We start from the raw sequence: 21,220 nt of genomic DNA, 5'->3' as shown, positions 1-21,220 counted from the left end.
AGATACCCTGAGAATAGGAATGCTGACATGACTAGCATCTTGTCAGATTGGAGAAATAATGATTCAGTTCCTCTGTACTGCAGATAGGTATAGAGTCTTTGGTTCAGCTCCTGGCCTATTTAAAGTCTGTGGGAGAAGAATTAGAGAAATGTATTGCTGCCAGCCAGACTGTCTTTTGTTTCAACACTGTAATAGTTTGGAGGAAAAATACACACTGACCTCTGAATTGATTTTATATTTTTATAGTAATAAGAACACAAAAGGGTTTATTTATTTTTTTATTTTTTAAAAGATTTTATTTATTTGAGAGAGAGAAGAGGGAGAGGGAGAGTCAGAGGATCTTGAGATCATGACCTGAGCCGAAGGCAGATGCTCAACCGACTGAGCCACCCAGGTGCCCCGAACACAAAAGGCTTTAAAATGATCAGTTATTTTAAGAAAAGATTTTGGTAATATTTTCTCTGATTGTTGGAAAATTCTGTTATCTCTATCACGTGGTGGTAACTATGCTATCAATTTAGATATATACTATAGTAATGTGCTGCTTGCATTCCTCCTGCTAATGTTTATGAGAGAGTTAATTTATGATCTTCTAGCTACTGGTCCAGAGGCCACTGTGAAGTTTTCCTTTTGGTTACCAATGCTTGTAGAAGAAAGGTGCAGATATCTAATGATAATGATTGACCAAGTTTTAGTTTACTGCCATTATTTGACAGTTTCCTGAAGAGATATTTCAGCCTTGTGTTAGAGTATAGTTCCTACGCAGGCGTGCAGTTACAAACCTTCTGGGACCTACTAAAACCTGAAAACTCCGGGTCTGTGTGAGGGGCTGAGACAGTTGGATGAATATGTTCGCTGGGCAACAGAAGGAGATTTAGGACAAGCCTTGGGCTCCCCCTGACCCTTCTCCACTGTCCTCACTGATGAGTGTCAATATTAGCAAGAACACCGTGACATTTTGTTATATTTTTTAAAACATTGTGGGAGAATTTAGGGATGCAGAACCTCCCCCCATCTCATGGAGACCTAACTGGCCCCAACTACATTCCATGGCAGCCTGGAGACACTGACTTGTCCCATGCTCCCACATCACCATGGAAATGCCAGCCCCCAGGTGAGGTAATGTCATCGCAGTTAGAAGGGTGCATTTTAAAGTAGTATTGTATCCAAAATAGAAGTGCTTCAGGTGTCAAGGAGGTGAGTGGAGCTAAGGTGGTCTGTGGGGAGTGGGGAGATGAGAAAAAGGAAATGATGCGTGAATGATACCCTCCCAGAAGGGACAGCGTCAATATGCACATGAGACCTTTGAGCTCCTGGCTTTTGAGACCACCACACCCGATATGAGCCGAAAATCTCAGTGCAGTTCCCACCGCGGTGTTGAATTTACTGAAGGTTTGGGAAGACAGTGTTCCCTGACCTCACTAAGAATCACCTCTGCTGACAAAATCCCAGCCATCCAGCTCATGCCATGGTTCCATGACAGTACGTGACTACAGTGAGGAGGGCTTTTGCTGAGCTTAGACACTAACAGAGATTTCCCAAAGGGGCAACGTGGTTATTTGGGGGAGCCGCAGTTCCTGAGGAGCTTGAAGATAGGCCCTCTCTCTCTGTAAAGTGACCTCGGGACAAGCGGTGGTCTGGCACCATCCCACAGTGATGGCCTGACTCTCAGGGGCCTGACCTTCTCCCACCTTCATCTGGTCCTGCTTGGCCTGCATCAGAGTAAACTCTGTATCACAGGGTTAAGGCATTTAGTGTGGAGCAAATTTACCTCAGTTACAACCAAATGAGAGCTTAATCCCAGTTTGCTTCTTGGCGCTGTTCTTAAGCTTTATTTAACGGTATTGAAAAGTATTTCTTCTTTGTCCTACATTCTTGACCAAACTGAAATCTCTGTAAGTCACAACATCTTTCCTAGGCCTTAAAGCTACACATAGTGGATTTTTATAAAGGAAATCGGATATTCTACAATTGACTAAATAGGCCACTTGAGTTACCCTGAGGCCCAATGGGGGGACATAAATTCTTCCTCCTGGTGATTTTTTTGTACTCTTTACTCTACCAAAGGTGCTAAGCCTCTGGAAGAACTGGTGGGGATTATAAACAAGAGTCATTTATGAGTGGTAGATTTGAACAGTGATATTTGGATTTTGTAGCTACATATACGAGGGAAATAAAAACCATTAGTACAGAAGTGTCTCTAATGGAAAAAAAATATGTTGTCAATTTAACATTATCAGGTACCCCCTATGACCTGAAGCTGCATAGAAAGGCAGTTATCAGGTTCAAGCTAAAAAGACTGTGGTTTTCAAATCCTTCCAGCTTTGAAAGACTTGGAAGTGAGAATGTCCCACCTGAGAACAGGATTTTCCCATGGATCAAATACTGAAATGGAGTACTGATGAGCAAGCCTTTCATTTCGTTATATTTTAGGCTTACTTAGTAGTCAGTTACTATATTGCATTTAGTTAATACCTATGTTGCTATGATTTTATTCTGGTTTAAAAACTTTTGTTTTGTTTTGTTTTTAAAGGTTTTATTTATTTGAGAGAGAGAGCATGAGCAGGACAGAGAGAGAGGGAGAAGCAGACTCCCCGTTGAACAAGGAGCCTGATGTGGGGCTGGATCCCAGGACTCTGGGATCATGACCTGAGCCAAAGGCAGACGCTTAACTGACTGAGCCACCCAGGCACCCCTAAAAATGTTTTTAAGGCCACAAACATGTTAGTAGTAATTATAGGCACCATCAGTTAGGTCTCTAAGGGGCTAGTTGCTATGTTAAGTATTTACAAACATTGCGTTTTTTCATCCCCACCACAAATTTATAAGGGAAATAGCTGTGAGCACCCCTGTTCAGAAATAAGTTACCCAGGGTCTCAGGGTTGATCAGATTGGGAGGAGCACCCAGGCTTGCCTGGTTTTAAACCTGCACATTAATCACTTTATCACAATCACATAAACCTAGTTACTAGTGTTGCCTTTATTTACTGTCATGGATGATCATAAACGAGCCCCTTGGAACTAAACCTGCAGGCCCGTGTTACGGAGGCAGATAGCATCTAATTAATTATCCAAGTACAATCAGGTTGACTAATAGCAGAACACATGGGGGACTCTGGACTTTGGCTCCCGACCGACCACAGGCTTTCACGTTCCGTTGCAGTGCTGGTCACTAATGGCAAATGACAGAGCGCAACTGAGACATTTATGTGCGGATCACATATTGAAAAGAGAGAGAGAAAAAAAGAATTCATCTTGAATCTTGTCTCCAACTCTAAATTCCTTTCTCAGTTTGACTAAAAAAGAAATATATGTAGCTTCATTCTCCACTCTCCACAATCTTGCACATGTTCTAAAAGCCACAAAAATGGGCTTGTAAAATCCTATACGCTTGGCATGTGGGGATGAATAAATCCTGGTTTTGGTATCAGAATAATAATGGCCTCATAAAATGAATTGGGAAGTGTTCCCTCCTCTTCTGTTTTTTTGGAAGGAATTGTGTAAAAATGGTGCCGAATTAAATGTTTGACAGAATCCTCCAGTGACACTCTCTGGGCCTGGGGATTTTCAGAAGCATTATTTTTTTTTTTTACTTTTTACATGAATATAATTCCTAGAGCTTTTAATTATGAAATAGTTATGGTTACAAGAGTATTCAGATGATCTGTCTCATCTTTGCTGAGTTTTGGTCCTTTGTGGTCATTGAGGAATTGGCTCATTTCTTCTAAGTTGCTGGATTTATGAGTGAGAAGTTATTAGTGGTATTTATTATCCTTTGAATGGCTGCAGGATATGTTGGGATATCCCGTTTTTTTTTTTTTCTAACTATTGGTGATTTTTAAATTCTCCCTTCTCAGTTTTGTAAGTCTTGCTAGATTTATCAATTTTATTGAACTTTTCAAGGAACTACCACTTTGTTTCATTGATTTTCTCTATTTTATTGTTTTGTTTTCATTGATTTCTGTTCGTATCTTTTTTATTTTCTTCCTTCTGCACACATTCGCTTTATTTTGTTCTACTTTATGTAGTTTCTTGAGGTAGAAAGTGAGATTACTGATTTAGGACTTTTTCTCTTTTTTAATGCAAGCATACTTAGTGCTATAGGTTTCCTTCATAGCCTTGCTTTAACAATGTGCCCCATATTTTTATGTGCTATATTTCCATTTCATTCATTCATATGTATATATTTTTTATTTTCTGTGAGATTTCCTCTTTGATCTATGGATTATTTAGAGGTGTTTTGTTTAATACCCAAGTGTTTGCAAGTTTCCCTGTTGTGTTTCTGTCATTGATTCTAGACTGATTCCATTACAGTTAAAGAACATACTCTGTATGATTTCAACTCTTAGAAGATTGTTGAAGTTGGTTTTATGGACCAGGATGTGGTCTAACTTGCTGAATGCTCCATAACCTCTTGAAAACAATTGAGTACTCTGCTGTTGTTTGGTGGAAATGTTCTAGACATGTCAATTAAAATCCTGTCAGTTTATTTTGTTGTTCAGATCTTCTATATTTTTGATGATTTTCTGCTTACTAGTTCTATCCGTGGCTAAGGGATGATATTCATGACTTCAATTATAAGACTTCCTATAGTCCTGACATGAATCTTAAGGCAAAGATTACCCTCAGCTTCCCTGGAGTCCAAGGATGTGGGGGAAACTTTGAAGTTATTCAAAGCATGTTATCATTTGTTGTTGTTGTTGTTTTTTCCTCAAATAATTAAGACATGTTTGATTCCCTAAAAAACGTTAGAAACATTCCATAAAGATAGTCCGGAAGGTAAGGCCCTGTGACCAATGAGGTTTGGGTAAGCTGTTGCCACACACTGTTGCCTACATCCCTTACGTGCCAGGCTTCCAACACTTTGCTTAATGCCAGTGATATTACTCTAGGTTTAGGTAGAAGAATAATGTAGATTACTGTTTACAACAGGCGGTCCAATAGTGCTGCTTTTCTGATAGATCAGGAGAACCTGGATTCTTAATTGTCGTGAAAGTAGAATGGCCGCAGAGCAGAGCAGAGCAGGAAGGGGGAAACGCAATACTTGAGGGAACCCTTCATTCGGTTAGTTTATAACTGCAGCAAATCCTTTGGAGTAGATTCTGAAAACTCTGGAGATGCCGCTTACCTCTGTTTTTTAAATCCCTTTCCTGCCCCCCTCCTCCACTCCCAGCCATTCTGCTGAATGCTTCATTTTGGGTAAAAACCAGTTTCATAGAGCAATTTCCGTGAAAATGTTTTACTTTTCAAATTATAGCTCGGAAGGAAAAAGAAATCTTAAATAATGCATCATATTGCAAAAGCCCATGCAGCTTTTGTGGGGCTTCCTTAAGCCTATTTAGTTTACTTCTGCTCCGGTCCTGTCAGGGCTCTGGGTGGGGTAAATGACGAGCCAACTCGCCTGGCAAAGCAGAGTTGGAATCCTTGCAGGAGACAGTGACAGAGGTCTTCAAAATTGTTTGAGCTGCTTGACTCACTCTTTCACTTATATTTAACATAAGCCTCACTTGGACTCTCTCTTACACTCTGCCAAACAGCCATCATGAGGTATGAATGAGGTATGAAGAGTAGACTCAGAATTTAAATGCTCAGTTTGGTTAAATGAGGAAACTGAGAAAGGTCAGCCTCCTGCCCGGTGTGGCGTCTTTCTTGTCAGAGCCAGAAAGGGGGATGGGGGGCTTCTAGTACCTTAGTCTTCACAGATTCATTGACAAACACAGGTTTCAGAAACCCAGCAGGCTTACTCAGTGTGACCAAGTCTGACTTGTGATTTTCTGCCCTTGGATATTTGAACTTGGTACCATGTGCAGGTTATAAGGAGAGCATGCAAACAGAAAACTTGGGAGATGTGTTATCACCCCTTCATAAGACAGAAATTGGAGCTTTGACCCCCTCAGAGTAACATCTTTCTCTGTCCTGTTAGAGAAGACAGAAACAAGCCTTGCAACAGGCTTCGTGTTGTCCAGTTGATCAAAGAGAAGAAGGATGGATGCAGATAAAGAACATTTGCAATGAATTCAAAATATATGTAAATAAAGAGCATACAGAAGAACACCGAAGGAAGAGAAAATCAGGTCAGGGAATGTAGACCCTGTTTGTTTTATTTTGCTAACTGATGATAGGATAACAGCCTAATCCAGGAATCTTTAGGGACACTCTGACCTTTAGGATATAGATTGCATTGATTCAAACCTCCATTCTACATATGCAGAAAACCTTTTGTGTGTAGGGAGTTCTTCACTGAGGACTTGTAGGATTGGAGGGTTCAGCCTGTCAGAAATACTAGCTATATAACAGGCCATTGGATTTTTCCATGCCTCTCTGGATTCCTGAGAAGAGCTTGTAAATGCCATTCTCAGCCCCTCCCATGTTGTGGGTGTTTGAGGGAGGGTTACTGTAGCCAGGGCTCCCTAAACTTTAATAAGCATATAATCCACCTAGGATCTTGATCAGATGCATATTTTGACACAGTAGTTCTGGGGTGAGTCCTGAGATTCTACATTTCGAGCACATCCGAGCGCATTCCCAGGGGATGCCTGCCTAATGGCCTGCCATCTGGAGAACAATGTCATAGATAGCAAATTTTTAATCATGGCTGGCCTATGTGTAAGCTGTAGCAAAGGGAAGGAACCTACGCAAATTCATTCTTTGATTTGACATTATTTATATTTTAGGCAAAAATTAATACTTCGTAGTTAGTGTATGACTTTTTTTTATTATTTCATACATTTTTATTTTTTATTTTTTATTATTATGTTACGTTAATCACCATACATTGCATCATTAGTTTTTGATGTAGTGTTCCGTGATTCACTATTTGTATAAAACACCCAGTGCTCCATGCAGAACGTGCCCTCTTTAATACCCATCACAAGGGTAACCCATCCTCCCACCCCCCTCCCCTCTAGAACCTTCAGTTTGTTTTACAGAGTCCATTGTCTCTCATGATTCATCTCCCCCTCCGATTTCGCCCCCTTCATTCTTCCCCTCCTGCTGTCTTCTTCTTCTTCTTCTTCTTCTTTTTTAACATATAACGTATTATTTGTTTCAGAGGTACAGATCTGTGATTCAAAAGTCTTGCACAATTCACAGTGCTCATGAATTATATTTAGAATTAGTGCATTAATGTTTACAGATCCAAATTTTGGGATAGAAAGTAAATATAGCATGATTCCACAACACAACAGGGACTCAGAAGTGTTGAAAGAATGAATAATATGTGTACCTCTTTTCAAGTTAGCATAAACACGGAGGGTTAGGTAGCTGTGTGTATGTGTCAGTGTGTGTATGAGAGAGAGAGAGAGAGGAGAGAATGTGTGAAGATTGAAAAGGCTAAATGGAAACCTCTCAGTCTCCATCTCAAATATGAATAAGAGCAAAACTGTAGTTAAATGGTATGAAATCAGATAGACAGCATAACAAATCAATCCACAGCAACAAACAAATACACGCCTTTTTCAAGGTTCAGACACTTGCCCAAGGAATAGGTCACAGACCCTTTGGGCCGCTTTCAGGGGGATATTATGTTTGGATTTGTGTATGCTTAGAAATTTATGAATTTTTATAAATTTAAAGGAATAATGTTCCCATCAACACTCATTTCAACAGATTAGTTTTGAAATTGTTCAGATGGCAGGGACTAACCAGACCCTGAAGACTGCTCATAGGACCCTCTATTCAAGGCAACTCCTTTCTTCAATCACTTAGCTCCCTTTTGAGTTTTTAACAAAGGAATGGACTCGGTGGCGTCTCTGGCAGGAAGATGTCATTATCTACGACATGTGTATATTTGAAAATAGACCAAAGCCACAGCTCCTTTCCTGATAGGCCTGCATGGAAGTTCAATAAACAGCGATATGTTTAGCTTTTTTCTTCTTGTAGTAGTAGTATTTTTGTTGTGATAGAATATTGTTCATAATAACATCTCCTAGTAGGAAAAACGATTATTGTCTCTTTAATGTTGTTCTGAAACACATTTGGGATGGGGCAAAATGTACTTTAATGGAGTCTATAAATTTATTTAACCAGAGCGCTTGTGTAAAGTTGACAGTGAATCCTGTATTTTCAGCTTGACTTATTAAGCAGTGTCAATGCAACTGAGAGGAGTTTTATCTTTGAAAAAGACCTTCTCTTTCTTTGCTCTTATGGTATTCCTCCCCTTGACTTTCTTCCTTTGGGGAATGGGTGGAAATGGGAGGAAGGACCATCAGAGCTAAAGAAAGAATTTGGAATACCAGTGTGACCAATAAGATATATGAATTTCTAGACAGTGGGATTTTCTTTTTTAGTCTTAAAACACCTTTTCCAAACTTGATGGTTTTAAAAAAGATTTATTTATCTAGTTACCCTATGTATAATTTACATATATTTTAATGCTTAAAGCCTTAATAATCCCTCTATATATTTTTAAATACATTTTTAAAAATGTATAACCAATAATCACTCAGAGAAGCAATGCAGAAATTGTTGCATTTGACCACCTTGAGGAAGCCATGCGCACCTTGGGTGTCTGCATTATTATGTTACTAAAAGCAGAGGGGGTCGATTATCAAAGAGTTACACGAGGCTTTAATTGTCTGATTTCTGTTAACATCAGTGGAAGTCACATGGATAAGTCCTTGCGGAACATGCTGTTCTGAAAATCTGAGTCTGGAAAAGGTTTCTATGGAAATGTTCATGTGTTTCTTTCATTAATTGGTCTAATCATTCCATTTACAGAAATAGGAATGAGAAGTATTAAGCCAGGGTTATGAGAAAGGTTAACATTATTAGGAGCAATAATAGGAATCATGCTATTTTTAGATCTGAAAGCCTTACAGGTAACCAAAACAATAGAGATGGCCAGGTTCTCTCTGTCCCCTAGGAGGTTATAGTAAAATGGATTTATTCAACATGTTTCTAAGAGTTGCTTTAGCACTTTGCATTTTATGTAGCTTTTGGTGTTTATCTACTCATTTGTTATGCAGTTGAGCACTACTCGTGTGGTTAGGATTTCTGCTTTTCTACAAAGACAGGGACTAAGATAGACGTAGCAGTATCTTTTATTTTTTGTATTATGCAACCAAAAGTAGAAGCAGTAGTTTGTTAGAGAAAAGAAAGATTTGGCTTAGAGATGGCAAGGAAAGAAAGGTGGCAAGAAAAGCATACAAATTATGTTTTTTATTTGCAAAATTCTAACATTCATGCACAGCTTTCCTAAGAGAATGTGAACTCTAGAAAAATCTAAAGAACCCAAACTACTAGTTCCAAGTGGTCAGGTTTACCCGATAGTTTCACTGAACTAATTGAGTAGTTAGGATATTTTGTGGCATATGCAGTCTTGGTCCATCCTTTTAATTTTCTCCTCCTTTTCTTATTAATTTGTTGCCAATTTCTTGTTACTGCAGCCAACTTTGCCTTCATCTATAAATCGCCTTATTTTTCAGTCCCTCCTTTCTTTGGAAGCACTTTGTTATTTCAGTTCTTCATGATATTCATTGCTTCCCCATCTCCAAATCTGTCTTCTCATTTTATTTACTTTCTATCTTCAATTCTCTGGACCTCTCTATTTCTTTCTCTCTCTCTCTCTCTCTCTTTTTTTTTTTTTTGTTTCTTTCTCCTTATAATAAACATACTTTTCACTCTAAACTCTGGGTGATTTTCATACCATGCTTTAGTTGTCTGCATTTCTTCTCATTTTAATTTATTAAACTTATTTCTTTCCATTCCACATACTCCTTTCCATTATGAGATAGGACACCTAATACCTCCAGAGACATTCATGATCCAACATTCCAATGATTAAGGAGAATATGCTGGGTTTTCCCCACCTTCTGAACAGAGAACGTCAAGAGTACTAAACTGTCCTCTCCACCTTGCTGTCCTTAGAGCCAGCATAAAGTTACCCTCAGGGTTGGTGACTTCAAACTTGGAAATTTGTAGTGATAAAAAAGTGAAGATCTTGAAGGATGTTATCTTTATTTTGTTTCCCAAATTCAATGATGCAGTGGTGCCCACAGGACAATTGTCAGGCTTTTGGATGGTGTTTAAATTTGTCATTTCCAAGGGGCTCACTATTGCTTGGACATTTTGCTGTTCCTTCTTTGAAAAGAGAGCAGTGTACAAACCATTAAATTTAAAGGACACGACCTCAGAAGTCTGCAGCCCTAAAATGTGCTGTTTTCTGAAATTCTTTCTTCTTTTCACTGTCTTCAGATGTGGCTGCTTTTTGTGGGGACACAAATGGATACTCAGTAAAACCAATCTACTTGGACTCCCACATGCTAGTTTGCCCCTTCCCCCGACCATCAGCCTAAGAACAGACTCTCATCACTCCCTTCAGTCCTGAAACACCATGGGCCTTCCTGTCTACATGAGTGGTTCATGAACATTTTAGTTCAGAGCCAAGTAGCAATCTCTGTAACCCAGGAAGGCTACAAGATTGTCTGAGCCTAAGAGAAGTAGTGTAATTCTCGAAGAAACACAGTGACTCACACACCCTCTTTAGAGTCTGGGTGGGGGGGTGGGAGGTCACATACTTACAAGTAGGGTCACTAATTGATTCAGCTGTTACAGCATGATTCCATGGCGCAGGCATTTCTACACATATCTTCACTGGAAGAGCATGTCAGCAGCATGCAGTAGCCTTCACACTTAAGCTCTCATCCAAATCTCTGAAGCTGCCCCGGGCCTGCCTCTGTGGTCAGTTGCCTGCTGACCCTCCCTGGCTGCCGTGATGGTTTCGATGCCCTGCAAGGACTGCCACCAATCCCTAATTGCTTGCTGACATCTTCTTCCTGATCCCTTCACCATTTCTTTGAAGGCACCTCGGGACTCATTATAATTGAATTTTTAACATTCTCCCAGATGCTCTTACTCTTGTGTTTTACTTTTGTTTTTGTATTAGGTCCAGCACCATTGCACTTTTCATGAGCCGTGTGGGTCATAATTGTTTTGAGAATAAGAAATTAGGGGCAGAAAAAGGGGCCAGAACAGAGCCCCAAACGCACTTTGCCGAATGCAGGGTAGCGCAGTGGAGTATACATCCCAAGCTATTCTAAGAGCGTGCGGTCGAATTTGCTGAGCCAGCTCCGACCAGGCATTCCATGCACTGTTTTCCAACAGTAGCAACTTATCAACCAATATCACTCTAATTACTCACCTAGGCACAGAGGGTGTTAAGCAGATTGTGTGGTATTACACTGTGGAGATCAGAAAGCTTGAGGCGCTCTTCAGGGCATCTTGATGGACACTTCGATTTCCCCAGTTGAGACTAACTAGATCCATCTGGTCAGAAAGGCTCAGCTCCTACTGCAGAGGTGACTCAAGCAGAACAATCCAAAGTATGAATCAGAAACAAAAGCTCCTGCCTTGCTGAAAATCGTGGCAAGAATTAGGAGGAAGAGAAGATTGCTTTAGTGGGTAACTTTTGTAGTTTTCTTGTGCATATGTAACTTTTATAAACTGTCAAAACAACACAGTACTTGCAGTAAAGGATGTTTTAAAAAAGACGCTAAAACTCCATGCCAACACAATAATGGATTATTTTTGCCTCTTCTTTTTCTGCCTTTGAGCTTATGTATGTACACGTGATCGACACATACATGTATTGCAATCATAGATCATGCCACTTTTTTATTAATATAGCATTTTTACTCACTCAAAACTCATTTTACACTTGCAAGTAAACTGAGTCTTCTGACATTTCTGTGACATGGTCTTTTTTAGAAGTAAAATTGTATGTGCAGGTGACACGCATATTTACATAAAAAATTCTAAACAGTGTACAAAACAACTACTAGAACTCATTAGGGAATTTAACAGTATTGCAGAATATAAGGACAATATACACGAATCAATATTTAATATACAATATTTTACATACTGGCAGAAAACAAATGGAAAATTTAAAAATTCAATTTGGAATAGTGTGTGACACAATTTTAATAGCAATGACGGCAATCACCCTACTCCCAACCTGGTAGGCCCAAAGGGCCCAGAGCATTGCCTCAGTCACTGGGAAGCACTCACAGTGAGCCCCGAACACCCCACAGAGTCTTCTAGAATAATAACAATTACAGCACGAAATGTTTCCCAAAGCAGTCCTTGCATTCCCATTCCTGGTTTCTCCTTCAAAGAAAAAGTATATAAGCGGTGGGGGGGGAGGGGAGACTAAAGCTTTCAAATCTCTCATTTATCTATCTTATTTAACTTCCGTATCCAACAAATATTTCATAATAAACTGTTGTTACCGGCTTGCGGCTCTTCTCCCCAAGCAGGGAGGACTCCACAGAAGTTACAGGGTATTTTTCCACGTTCTGTCAAGCGCTTTTGTCTTTTTAATTTCCCATTGTTAAAACTGATACAATTCAAGGAGCTCACACTCTTTGAGTTGGAGTCTACCTCAAGTGCCTCTATGAACATGCCACACAAAGGAGACGGTTTCCTTGGCAACAGGAATGTGGTAAAAAAAAAAAAAATCCATGGAAACATTTACTCCCTACCTCCTTCCCTAGTGCCCCTCAGCCCTGCTGTTTGCCAGGTACAGAAACTCCAATGGAGACAAGAGTCCCTGCTCTTGAAAACTAGCCACTGAGGTGCCACCACCAACCCCTTGCTCCGTTTTCCCATCCGTGAAAACAGTTCAGCTGTGAAATGGGCCTTTTTTCATTATTGCCTTTAGCTGGTCTTTTTGAAACATTAAAAAAGAGAAAGGGGAAACTGGGTTTTAAGAAATGTGTGTGTGTGTGTGTGTGTGTGTGTGAATGTGATTGTCCTAATGAACCGAATTTAAATGACTGGTCACACTTACTTTTACATTTATTTTCAGTCTCTGAAATTTGTATCAAAGGTATCTTTAAATCTCTGGCAGGACATAATGGCATGTTTGGTGACTGCTGTGAAAATTAATGTATTGATTTGGCAAAACTCGTGACGTACTTATTAGGTATACTTCTAAATAAGCTCCCATAAGCCCAAAATGCCTTTCTCCCCGCTATTGAAAACAGTAAGGCAAATAGAGACCCGTGAATTTATAGATAGGTAATCTATGAAGTCTAATTCAGAGATGCCATTCAGCAAGTACGGGGATTAACTGATGTGATTTTTAGTCCTGAGCTCTCACTGTGCCCCAGGATAGCAATAAGACCATATCGGGAGCCAAAGCTCTACCTCTTCCCAGTCCACTTTATCCCTCTTCTCTGTATTGTTTTCCTTCTCAGGACAATGAAAGAGAATATGAATACTGTACAGTTGTTGATTTCTAAATTATTCCGCTGCTGAGCTGGTCAGTTATTCAAGGATATTCAGTGTACCATAGGCTTTCGCTTCCTTTTCTGGGTCATTGAGCCACCTGTTCTGCTTGGAACTTTAGGAATTTAAGAGTTTGCCAATAGTTTAGCCTCTTATTCAGGCACCAGTCTTCAGCACAAGTAACAAAGCTCAGAGAATTAGTATCTGCTTTGTTTGTGAATGGGGGGGGGGGGTTGGTGTAAACAACTGACATTTTTTTCTGATACTTATGGGGTCTGGAAGTCCAAGGACAAGTTTGTCAGCAGCTTTGGTTTCTTCTGAGGCCTCTTTCCTTGCCTTGCAGAAATCTGCCTCTTCTTTTCAAACTGAAGAGTTGAGGAAAGATAGTAAGGTTTTGAAACTGATGTGCTTTGCCAAAGCGTTCTTATAATGTTGTCAACAAATACTAGCACGTTGGATTGTTTTACCGCCAGCTAGAATTAACCAGAACAGAAACAGCGTTTCTGTGTTCCTTCTCATTTTGAGCCACTCTAATGTTGCAGAAATTACATTATACCTTCAGGAACTAGATGACATATATTAAACATCACATTGTATCTGTGTGTGTTTATAAATGGAGATTAAAAAACCTAAAAAAGGACATGCCGGGGTTTATTCAAGAGACTGCGATAAAACAGAGTAAAAAGACACCAAAACCTTTCTTTCTTGTTCTTTTTTTCTTCCCTTTGTGGTTGTTGTCTTTGTTGTTGGTTTGTGGTGACAGTAACTGACTATAAATTGTGTGAATCAGTAATGCCAGCTCTCAGCACCCCGGGAACTCTCTTCCCCTTCCAGCTCACACTGGTGGCCCTTGGGGTCTGCAGGATTGTCGTGAAGACTGGCTATGCGATTCTGTACCTTTGCCCAGTGGTGACAGCCAGCATTTGTAGGACAACTGCCATCTGGCTCTTTAGGCTAGATTTGTAGCAGAAGTCTCTGTTGGGTTTGGGGAATGCGAGAGTCTCCAGAGAAGCCAGAACCTCTGTGAAATCACCACAGATGGCTTTATTTTGGGAGCTAACAGGCATGGAAGTAGAAGTAGGAAGTAGAAAAATAAATCAACTGGGAGTTTCATGTCTGCTGGCCTTCAAGGGACTTGAGATGAATTTCATTGATTTATTAGAACTTTATTATGTACCTGGGGGAATTTGGAGGCATTGTGAAAGCAAATGGAAACCTTAAAGACTTCAAAATTAAAGACCCCATCACAGAATAGTAGATGATAGACTTTTCTTCAGGAAAGGAGGTGATGTGATTGAAATCAGCCATGGGAAAAATGCACCTGCATAGTCCCTAAGTCATTGTTTTCCAAGAGATGTTCCACCCATATTAGGATGAGGAGGGGAGCTTATAAAAAATGCAGATAACTGGATTTTCCTGAATTGCTGAGGGTTGGGCACCACCTCTCCCCAGGGATTACTCAGTTTTTATGCGGAGGTTATATTTCCCCAGTCTCTGTAAAAGCTTTTTTTTTTTCTTTTAAACTAAGTGTAACTGATTCTAATGCTCAGACAGATCAGCTTTTCCAAAATACATTCTCAAGGACTTAACATGCCATTAATATTCAAGTGGTCAAGGATGATTTCATTTCTCAGTCCAAACAAATCTACTTTGAGAGTTCTTCTGATTTTTATTTCCTTCCCTATGTTCTAAAGCATCCATGGGCGGGATACTATCTGGTTCAAACAGGGTGCAAATTTCCTTCCACATTTTCCAAGGTGTGTATGTTGCCAGGAATACTGTCTGATAACGCAAATGTTTGTTTTCTTTGGATTTAGGGATATGTTCGAAGAAGATTCTGACTAGAAGGTGGCTGAGTGGTTTGATGGAGGCAAGGTACATGAAAAAAAAGGCATCTGGCCAGCAAGTGTGACGACTTATAAGGCAAAGCTACTAATAAACTACTCATAAGATCTCTGTGCCTTCATAAGTGTTTCTTCTTCATATGATGAAGTTATACAGTAACTGCTCACGTGAAGACAGGGACTTTCTGTTGAAGAGTAGCCTTCCTGCACTACCTTCTTTCCTCTGTGCTTTGATGCCCACGGAGGCATCCCATTGGGGCTGTCTACTCTGTTTTTAAAAGGAATATTTTAATCCTCTGAGGGAAAAATAATCTGAGTGGAACCAATGTGATTCTTTATTATTAAATGGTAGAAAGTGGGAGCTAAGATATCATGAATTTCCAGAAGGTAGAAACTGGAAAGATTAGCGCTATAGCCACCAGTGATTTTAATGCCACGAGCAAAAGGTTTCTTCAGGGTATATCATGAGTTCTGTTTCTACAGGTTGAATTTCCAAGTGAAAGCCAAACACCAGTTTTGTAACCAGGCATTTATTCAGCAAGTGTTTATTGAGTCCCTAATAGGAGGACCAGGTAGAAATTCAGTGATATCTGGAGACACGGATATCTGGAGACACGGATATCTGGAGACATGCTGAAGCCATTTGCATTATTCATCATGAATCCTCTCAAATCTGTTGTGATTTTACAACACGTTTAAATAACAAAGAGCTTTTTCCAAACACAGACCCTCAACACCAAAGTCAAAAATTTTTTAGTAACCACACACATACACACACACACACATGGAATATCTATCATTGTTCTTACACATAAAAAAATGTTTTCCCAGAAGTTAGTTGATATCTTTTCATATATATTTTTTAAAGATTTTATTTGTTTATTTGACAGAGAGAGAGACAGCGAGAGCAGGAACGCAAGCAGGGGGAGTGGGAGAGGGAGAAGCAGGCTTCCCGCTGAGCAGGGAGCCCGATGTGGGACTCGATCCCAGGACCCTGGGATCATGACCTGAGCTGAAGGCAGACGCTTAACGACTGAGCCACCCAGGGGCCCATCTTTTCATATATTTTTAAACCAAAATTACAGAGATCTTCTGTCATGGGAAATATTTTTATTTGTGTTGGTAAACAAGTAGACTATACTTTGACAACTTAAAAATGGTATTTGTGATGTTATTAGGGAAATGCTGATATTATTTCTCAGTTTTTATGTATTTGCTTTTCTATATACAATCAGTAATGTTGGTAACAGGTGTGAGACTATTCAGGTTATTAGTTTATTTGACCCTCTGCCTGAGACTTGCAGGTCCTCATGTATTTGCTCTCATTATAATGTCTTCTTATGTCTGGTGAGTATTAGATTCATGAGGGCTAAAAGGCATCCTTGACCACTTATGACCGGTTGATACCAACTGTGTCAATATAAACCTCATGTAGTTGGCACACAGGCAGGATTTCTTGAATGAACAAATGGCAGATGCCACAATTTCCTAAAATAATAAGACCAAATGCTGGAAAAGATGCTTCTAGGCGGATGATTGAATCCTGATTCAAAGACTTGCATATGTTGAGGGTTTGTTAAGGTTTCATTTAGCATCATACTGACGGCCAGAAGTTTAAAACCAGATGTGGCTTTGGAGCCAAGTAAACTATAAAGCACTATCATTCCCAAAATTACTCAGTCCTACTGGGGAGGGGTCACATCAGTGATTCCTTTTACTAAATGTTACTGATTCTAATGCTCGGGCAGACTGGATTCTCTGAAATACTTCAGACTTTTGAAATAACCACAGGAGAACTGAATCAGGGGCCTCCGTAGGGAACACAAGCATCAGATCAAATAATGAGACCCAATAAAGGAAAACCCCTTGGACATAGGGCTAAAATTAGTGATTCTGTGTGTCTTTTTAAGAATATGACTGATTACACAACTAGGGTCAAGGAAGCCCATCAAAAGTTCTCTAATAAAATTAAATGACATACTTTGGGTTCATTAAGCTCCCCATGCTTCTGATTGATAGTTCCCCCTTGTTTCATTTCTGCCCCTCTTGGATATTTCTCTTCCAGCCTTGTTCTTGGTAGAAGGTGGGATTCTCATGCAGCCTTAGGACAACTCTTAAGAGAGTCAACACTACCTCGTGGGTTGACATCTGTGGAGAACTCCTAGAACTTTGGTTTATGTGCTTGATGATGTTGTTTAAGTCTTGACCTGTATGTAACATCCCTCTGTCATTGACATGCCTCACAGAGGGCAAGGAGTCAGGAGGTGGCTGTCTGTTCCACCTTGCTCTTCACCCTGCAGTTATACCCATTAGGGAAAAGAGCTATTTATTACTTAATCCCATGGAACCACATGGATCTTGGACAGTCCCCAAAATGGCAACCCAGTGGTTCTCTTTTTGGCAATCAAAAGTCTTTTAGGGATCACTGTAAAATCTAGTAAATTTAACATAAGTGAATATAGTACATTAATCTTGAGTTTGTAGTCACAACTGACTTTAATGACAAATTAGAGGCCTAGATAGGGGCATCCCACAGTTCCAAGTGTTAAGTGGTATCATTTCCAAATTTTCCATCACCTTTTAATATTTGTAGGAACATTCAGAAATTGTTCATCAACAGTAAAATTATGCTAATGACCGTTTTGTATCCAAATATGATTTTCAGATGGGGTTGAATTACTAAGGCTGATGAAAATTTAAAAGTGCATTAAAAAGATTTTTACTTGTTTTAGGCAATTAAGTGTTAGTATCTCTTCTTATCCCATAGAAGAGTATGGTGAAAGTTTTAACTTATGTTGGTAGGCCAAGAAAAATGGAAGGTTGATGGAAATAATAGTTTTAGTTCTTGTAAAAGGCTCTTAGAAACGTACTTTGTCAAGAAAAATTATAGGTGTATTATATGCATCCTTTTGAATGATAAATAATAACATTTTTAGAAATGTTTAGTTTTAATACTCTGCCTTTAATTTTCAAGCCTGACAGATTGCACTAGAAAGATAACACTTGACCAACATAAAGTGGTATGGCAACAGATTTCAGTGTTTTTCTTTTTTTTCCTCTGTGTATTCTTTTTTATTTTTTCTCTCCAAGTGCTGATGTATGACCCCGGTCTTCAAGACTAAATTTGGATTGTTATGTGCTTTCCTCCATAGCACTGTGGGGATAGCAGCTAAGGACACAATGGGTGGAAGGCAGGAATTGCTCTCACTGTCACACCTACATCCCTAACTCCAGGTGACCTTCTCAAGTACAGTTTTCTTTGGTCACAAAAGAGGTCAGTGAGAATAGAGAATTACTAGGCAAAAGAGGGAACCCTGGATAATGTTTTGTGGGAGTTTTGGTTTTCTGCTTGCATATATATGCAGTGTGTTTTTCTAAATGGTTGTGGAGAGGTAAATGTCTGCCAGGTTTACTAAAAAATTACAGTTCTGTTGCTTATATATGAAAGATAGAAATATTCATTATAAACACACACAGATATACAGAGTCTATAGAAGGTTTTTAACTACTTACTGAGTTATGGCAAAAAGTTTAACATGCATTATTTTCAAAACCTCTTCACTGCTCAGGACCTGAAGTAATTCTCTATATTCTGTTGATTAAATACAAAGTCACAACATCAGAATTAAAATTATGAGACACACATTGTTGTCTCATATATGTACTGCTGCTGAGGGATAGGGAAAATTTTTCCTAGGTGAATTAAAAAAATTATCCTTTTAAATAATTGGACTTAAATGTAAACTAAATAAACAGAGTATATACACAGAACATAACCTTTTTGTTCTTACCCTAAATATCCCAAGCCTATTCTTGTTTTTCCTGGTTTACATCTGTCAAAATGGCAAATTCTAAGCAGAATTGCCTTGACCCCCATTTTTTTTCTTCTACTCTGATTAGGATTGAGATCGTGATAACAAAGCTTGTTAGAAACATGTCTGAGATTGATTCTGAGTGATAGCTAAACTTCTTAGGTAAGAATGAAAAGCATGGGGTTTAGTACATGGATACTGACATGTAATTAACTGGGTTGTCTCTTTTGCGCTGAGTCCTTTAGCTTATTCCATAAGTGAAGCATCAGTGTATAGAACATCAGTCAGCAATCCTTCTTGTCAATTGGGCACAGCTGGGATACAATTTTTTTTTCCATTCAATACGTGCCCTCTTTAATACCCATCACCAGGCTAACCCATCCCCCCACCCCCGTCCCTTCTAGAACCCTCAGTTTGTTTCTCAGAGTCCATAGTCTCTCATGATTCGTCTCCCCCTCCGATTCCCCCCCTTCATTTTTCCCTTCCTACTATCCTACTTTCCCTTCCTTCTTTTTTTTAACATATAATGTATTATTTATTTCAGAGGTACAGGTCTGTGATTCAACAGCCTTATACAATTCACAGTGCTCACCATAGCACATACCCTCCCCAATGTCTATCACCCAGCCACCTCATCCCTCCCACCCCCCAGCCCTCCAGCAACCCTCAGTTTGTTTCCTGAGATTAAGAATTCCTCATATCAGTGAGATCATATGCTACATGTCTTTCTCTGATTGACTTACTTCGCTCAGCATAATACCCTCCAGTTCCGGGCGCCTGGGTGGCTCAGTTGGCTAAGCGACTGCCTTCGGCTCAGGTCATGATCCTGGAGTCCCGGGATTGAGTCCCACATCGGGCTCCCTGCTCAGCAGGGGGTCTGCTTCTCCCTCTGCCCTCTTCCCTCTCGTGCTGTCTCTCATTCTCTCTCTCTCAAATAAATAAATAAAATCTTTAAAAAAAAAATACCCTCCAGTTCCATCCATGTTGTTGCAAATGGCAAGATTTCATTCCTTTTGATGGCTGCATAATATCCCATTGTATATATATACCACATCTTCTTTATCCATTCATCTGTCGATGGACATCTTGGTTCTTTCCACAGTTTGGCTATTGTGGACATTGCTGCTATAAACATCGGGGTGCATGTACCCCTTTGGATCCCTACATTTGTATCTTTGGGGTAAATACCCAGTAGTGCAATTGCTGGGTCATAGGGTAGTTCTATTTTCAACTTTTTGAGGAACCTCCATACTGTTTTCCAGAGTGGCTGCAGCAGCTTGCATTCCCACCAACAGTGTAGGAGGGTTCCCCTTTCTCCACTTGGGATACAATTTTGTATGCTTTCTTGCCGAGGAACAAAGCTCAGCCATCCCAAGAAACAAAGAGGTGTCATGAAAGTGTAATGAAGGGAGTACTTTGAACGCTTATTAAATTAATCGAACATAAGTAGTTTCCTCCTACTGAGATCAAAACTGAGTAAGATGGAAAAGATAAGAATTGGTCCTTTTAAATAGATTGGCTTCATTTATTATTAAACATAAATAATTTGTCCTATATAATGGAATGGTTAGAAAGAAGAACTAAGAAGTTAGATTACCTGGCTTCAGATCTCTGTCGAGTATAGATGTTTGACTTTGGACCCATTAACCACTGCCTCAGTGTTCTGATCTTTAAAATGAAGATAATCCTAGGACTAACTTGTCAGTCACCAATGCAGTAAAGAGAGTAGATTGTTTCAATTGTTGGCACTTAGTAAGTGCTTGATGCTTGGACGGCAACAACTGGTGATTAACCTCACAGAGCCTGCACAGGACAGGAGCACTGATGCTGAAGATTTTCTCTTCTAAGGTGCTTTTTTTCTACTTAAGGGGGATATCTAATAACCAATGCAGTAAAATGCTCCATTCAGTGATCTTCCATTAGAAATTAAATTTTCTGGGTTTTAAATGCCTGTCCCATAGTTAGAGTCATGTTTTTATTCTTTCAAGAGGAAACTGGGCATTTTGGTTTCTTTGGTAAATGTAGGCACATGGCTCAGCCAAGTTTTGTTCTGGAACCAATTTGTAAATCCCCACCAGTTATAGTTTTAATGGCACACGTGCTTGAGGTAATGTTGAACGCAGTTTGGAGGTGCCAATCTCTTTATTGATGAAAACAAGAGAAGCTTTATTATTAAACAAATAATAAAAACACCATCACAAAATAAAACAATCAGGTGCTAATTTGTTTCTTTGCCTACCCTAGATGCCCCTGCATATGAGGGATTATCATGGAAAACACATTCTTGCTATAATTTGGAGCCTTTAGGTATCTGATGTGCCAATTGCCTTCACT

General features: G+C 39.6%; 1 protein-coding gene across 15 annotated transcripts in view; it reads left to right on the top strand.

Moving 5' to 3' along the window:
- The window catches only part of ARPP21 (cAMP regulated phosphoprotein 21), a 110,307-nt gene that overhangs the window by 61,093 nt on the left and 27,994 nt on the right, over positions 1-21,220 (top strand). The gene's annotated exons all lie outside the window — the stretch shown is intronic.

This window comes from Neomonachus schauinslandi, chromosome 1 (assembly GCF_002201575.2).
Source record: "Neomonachus schauinslandi chromosome 1, ASM220157v2, whole genome shotgun sequence".
NCBI classification, from domain to species: domain Eukaryota; kingdom Metazoa; phylum Chordata; class Mammalia; order Carnivora; family Phocidae; genus Neomonachus; species Neomonachus schauinslandi.
The sequence above is the reverse complement of the archived record's forward strand: the minus strand, read 5'-3'. Positions and strand labels throughout refer to the sequence as shown.